The sequence below is a fragment of the Cephus cinctus genome, unplaced genomic scaffold, assembly GCF_000341935.2.
Source record: "Cephus cinctus unplaced genomic scaffold, Ccin1 Ccin1_scaffold0160, whole genome shotgun sequence".
Lineage (NCBI taxonomy): Eukaryota > Metazoa > Arthropoda > Insecta > Hymenoptera > Cephidae > Cephus > Cephus cinctus.
The window spans coordinates 1,875,425-1,881,151 of NW_014332886.1; the positions used below are offsets into that span (position 1 = coordinate 1,875,425).

Consider the following 5,727-nt stretch of genomic DNA (forward strand, 5'->3'; position numbering starts at 1 on the left):
GCCGCTCAAAGAGATAGAGGCGACGGGAACTTCCTACAAATTTCTATCGCCCGTTAAGACAGTTGCGTACTATAGACATGCTATTGTCGTTAGGTATAACTATTGCGGGTAATTTTTATACGGCTTCTGATGGGGGTCGGTAAAACACTGTGCACTTTGAATATCTGTCGTATACTTGTGGCATGGTGAAAAGGTGGCCAATCAACGTGTCGCTGTCGTTAGTCGTACGTCAAGGTTGCACTACAAATGATATTGCATAATAGTGCAGAAATCGGTTCAGTGGCACGACACAGGTTAGAAAGGTAGATCCAGACTGTGCTTGCAATTATTTACTTTACCTTCAGCTACCAACTTGGATATCAAGGCTATTGGGAATTTATACATCATTCAGGAAATAATACATAATTATCTGTCATTGGAAGCTGCAAATATTTATGTGTTCTGCGTTATTCAAATGATACAGGGGTTACTACTTATCAATGTGTTATTCACTTCGTCGTGCGATTGGCGGCTTATTTTCCTTTGATCTGGATAATCGAGTGATATAATTTGTAATTTCGCGATATTAAAGCCTACAATTCCATTTCGTATTCCGGCCACTTTCCAATTGGCGAATTTCCTTATTTTCTTATGTAAACGTATTACAAGGCGAAGTAGGTACGCGTTTTCATCAAGTATTCAGTAAACGCAAGAAATGTCTGGGAACGTGAAAACCCCGTTTACGACTTACAAAGAGATTAGATTATCATTTGTTAATCGTTCTTATACACTTACGCCTGAGTTGCTAACTTTTATTTATTTTTATAGTTTTTTACAACACGTACGCCAGACGTTATTAATAATCCGGTTCGTAATTCTCATTTGTACGTTTTCAAGTCGATCCCACGCTCGCTTTCTATTCATACATATAACTGCAGTTATACAGATTTGAACTTAACGTAGTCGCGAGCGCGTTTTGCGATTAAGCGATATCAATTAGTACGTGTTTAGATATTAATGAATTAGAGGTGTTTAGTACCGGCTGCAACTTTATCGGGTGTGAATCTTATAAACTTCCCCTTGAGGCATCTACTGTACGTGTTACATGGGTCGTTGAAATATTAATCACGGTATCGTTCTTCTTTCCCAGAAATCAAGTTTTTCCTCGTCCGACGATAATCACTTTTACTTTTACTACCATTCATTAGGGAGGTTCGTTTAGCATTTAGCAAAGTTCAGAGCCGAGAGCCAGATCTAATTAGACGGATAGTAATTAATGAAGTAGAGTGTACAAAATAATTTCAGAAAAAAAAAAATGAAACTCACATCCCCCTTCTCCTTGGTACTTGCATAATCTCCTCAATAATCGTGAGTTAATCGCGATCAGAGTATTTGAGGAGTTTTGAAACGAGCAAGAGAAATTTACTTCAATTGCAATGAACGATGGGAACTTTCATATTTTTATTCACTTTTTATACTATAATATTGTTTACAGACTCATCATACTGTATTTAACAACTTTCCGCTCTCTACGCATTCAGTTATCCTACGTGTCTTTAAAGGGTCTCGATTCCAAGTACAACACTCGGGATTAGTATTATTTTATTGCAGTTGTAAAAGTAATCACAGTAATTATTTATCTATTTGATGATTCTGTCGGGTGAAAGCATAACCTGCTCACTTCACGGTGCCATGGACCTCTTCCGTAAATGCCGTGATATATGCATATAGCTGTACTTACTATCAACCTTTATGCAGCGATCCACTATCGGATATTTAATTTACAAATTAAATTTTTGTTAAATTTTACTGCAAGTAAAGAACCGTAATAACTGAATCAATAGACAAACGCGTCTGTTTCCTATTATCGTTCGGTCGTTTGATAAGTAAAAAAACAAACACGTAATTGAACTCTGATGGATTCGATCGTTCTTATCGATCACGCGTTTTAATATTGAATTGCATTCTAATATCGATATAGAGCCGCTTAACTCGAATGGGTTTTGCTATAATGAGTTCGTCTCCATTAGCGTGTCGAACGAGCAATCGTGAATACGAAGTAATCTGTCGCCTCAATTTCATATCCTGGTACGCGTGTAATTTACTTTATGGCACTTCTATAAAGCCAATAATAATTTAGACGGTGGTTCATCAGGATCAAAGTTACTAATAGCCGGTAGATGCTAATTCGTATGCCACAGCGAACTTGGGAGTTCTCACCTTCTAGAAGATAGCGGCACCCAAAAGGAGCGTCTGATATCTCCGATAGAACCCGGTGCGTTAAAGTTAAATAAATGAGGCAATTAAAAATTTCACTTTTGATACCACCGTCCGACACCGACAACTCGATCTCCACTTTCATAAACACATCCACGTGTGATTTATTTACTTCTACAGTTGACGTAACCTTATCGACGTCTCCCCAGATAAAGCTCCCGTTTAGACTTACCAGAAATTAATGGAGAAAATTGTACCAGCAAACGTGACTGAAATACCTAAGGCAATACCATGCAAAATAATTAAATTGACCCAAATACAAAAAAAAAAACCTGTAAGACTAGCGCGTCATACGTTATGCACAATACTTGCATCCTATTTTGCATTCTTTCGTCACTCCCTACCTGTACAGTTATGACGACCAACGTGGTACAAGAAGCCCAACTCGTTTTCACAGCGATACCTTCGTATTGTCCTGTTGGCACGCACAACAGACACGTCCTGGCTCGCGTCTGCTTTCGTTGTCAGCACTAAATGAACTATCAGGACCTCCATAAATCCTGAGGCTATCAGATGCTCGGCCATGAGGTTTGCCAGCCCCGGATATAACGAGGGACCACCGCCCAGCGTAATGGAGGCACTCTGTGTCGACTGCCGAAAGATGCCCTGAAGATTGGCCCTCTTCTTGTCCTGCGAGACTCGTTCCTGACTCTTTCGTACGATCAAGCGCTGACTACAGTGATCTCGTTACCACGTTCAGTGTATACGATTCTCTCTTACATAACACCCCCGAAGAAAACTCTCATGGCATTAAACGCTACTGTCCAAGACAAATGATCAATCGTTATCAGTCTATTCGGTCATTTTTCACTCATTGACTTGTCTGTAAAATTTATATCATAAATTTATTTACACAGTGACTGTCTGACCATTAGGCTATACCAGACCCGTTCTTTCATTTTTTATAATAATAACAACAATAGCGGTACTTTAAGGCAGACTCACCTTGCGATAAAGCTATATGATATTCTAACTGGGTACCATTTTAATATAAGCAAGCTCACTATGGTACAGTGTACAGAGAGGAAGAGCATTGTTAATTACAGACTCAGTTGGCATCAAGGTGGCTCCTGTTGAGAAGCAAGCTCGGTAGCCAGTAAAGATGGCATCGTGCACACTAACGAGTAACAAGTGGCGTGACGTTTCAGTTAAGCTTTACTCTCCCGAGTGCCAGGGCTGGCAAGGTATCCGTATGCCACGAACGAACCACCTATCGTCTCACCTCCTGAGCTAATTAACTCTGAGATTCATTATCGACACCTCCGCACTCCTCGGGAGTGTCTTAATTTAAGGTTTAACCTTTCGTAGTCCGCGCCCTTTACGCACCGGGGCTCCTGAGATGGACGGTGAATAAATTGGGGGAATCACCTCTTTAACCTGTCGACGATTAGCTGTCAATACATCGACAGCCGTGTTATTTTCGTTCGGGTAGTGACGCCCAAAAATTTGAACAGTTCGTTCGAAAAGATGGATCATTTCGTAATGACGATTTTTCAACGTTGGCCCTTAGCCATGGCTCAAGCGAACGATCTTGTACCTGACACTGTTATGCTAATGGCGATTGCTATGTTATGAATTTATTAAACTGGTACATGCGGTTGGCTAATGTTGAATCGTGGCGATCGGACGGTATAGAAAAATTGATGGATAATTGTAAGGACGTCGTTGTTAGTGAGAAAAATTTGAAACGCTTGATGTCTTATTTGCGCTGGCAATCGTGTAGATATAACTGAATCCTCAGTGCGCCTTGTTACAGAACTATTGCTATGCAAAATAGAAATTTGTTGCATGCGCAAACAGCAAATGGCCAAGTGAAATCACCATTTGTAAACGGCAGGTACGCGGCTTTGCATATATGCATCTGTTCCCTGCATTAAGTTAGTTACGCTTAAATGCAAATTGATCGTTTAATCGATCTGTTTAGACCTCGGCCCTGTGTGGCATAATGGACGTACCTTCACTGTTCACTTATCAACTTTGAATATCTAAAATAGATGTTTGTCTTCGAGAACAATTCCCACGAAAATTCTTATTTACTTAAAAAAAAAGTAATAATAATATTACTTTGTGTCAGTGAGTGTCCGAACGTCATGGAAATTTTTGATAGTCAAGAACCGACGTCTTATAACAGTTTACGACATGGTCAACGAAAATTGACTAGGAACATCGAAAAAGATTTAAATCGATCTCAGTCTCGTTGGTAATACTTCATTACATTATGCACGATCTTTGTGGAAATCGTTTCAGAATCGCAATATAACTGTAAGACCTAGAAGAGATCACAAATCGCCAACAGGTGGGTATTTATGGAGATTGGTGCTGCATTTCTGCCTGGGGCTGATCGACGAACCCGTCACAGTATATTTGACTCGAACGTGACTGATATCTACGCGTAGTACCTTTCTATTCGTGTAATTACTCGTGCTTGAAAATTGAAATAGTTTCCATCGAGTTACTTCAGTTTTTATCTAGATTAAAGTTTATCGGTGGGTGTGACTTATGTCAGGTGCGAATGTCGACGAATATTAACTAGACTGCTATATTTCTTAGAATACAGTATAAAGCATTGGGATATACTAAAATACATATTGAGAGTAATCAGATTAACGTTATTGCAGGATCTCTTATCTTTCGCTATCTAAAGAGTTGAAATGGTGCACGCTTTGTTATTTTTAAAAGTATTGTCTATGTCTGGTCGATACTGGCCAATCGATTTCTATGTACCATGATCGGAATGATACATACTGTAGATTTACGAAGCTTTGAACTTCGAAGACGTCTGTCCATCGAAGGCATCTTGGGATCCAGTTGACAGTGGACTCACTCTTGGCCATTGTGTGGGGACGATCTGAGGTTGCGGCGACATCCTTTGCGCTCGGCAAAGCCGCCTCACCAAGCATTTTATCGCACGTCTCCGCTGATTTGTTTGAAGACTTGGCGACATGTTCCGTTCCAATCGGCTTTGCGAGTTACTTTGAGAAAAATTGCGCGATTGTCACGGAGATTCAACGTCGGATTGGGCTTAACGAAACGAGAGATGCGGGTTGCGTGGTGATCGACAGCCGGCATGCTTAAAAGGATTTCTGTTGTGTTGGTTCTCCTTTGTCTTAAGGAAACACATTTTTACTAATAATTACGTAAATTTGTGTTAGAAGTGTTGTTGACATACTATTGCAATTTTTGTTTAATTTTATTTATACGACATGCGTGCTTAGTATGATTGTGAGTATTACTTTATCTTATGCATGTACCATCATTAAGATAATGATTATGATTCATAAGCTATCGTGGAAAGTTCCTGGCAAGCATTTATCTCTTGATTGATTGACGTTCTGATATTTTATGTAATTAAGTATATAAATAATGATATTGGAAATAAGGATATCCCGGAAATAAGGCTTCCGTGGCGCAATTGGTTAGCGCGTTCGGCTGTTAACCGAAAGGTTGGTGGTTCGAGCCCACCCGGGAGCG

General features: G+C 39.9%; 1 non-coding gene across 1 annotated transcript; it reads left to right on the plus strand.

Annotated features, from left to right (window-relative positions):
* Positions 1 to 5,653: 5,653 nt before the first annotated feature.
* Positions 5,654 to 5,727, plus strand: Trnan-guu. Its single transcript has one exon. It is a non-coding gene; the product is annotated as a tRNA-Asn (tRNA).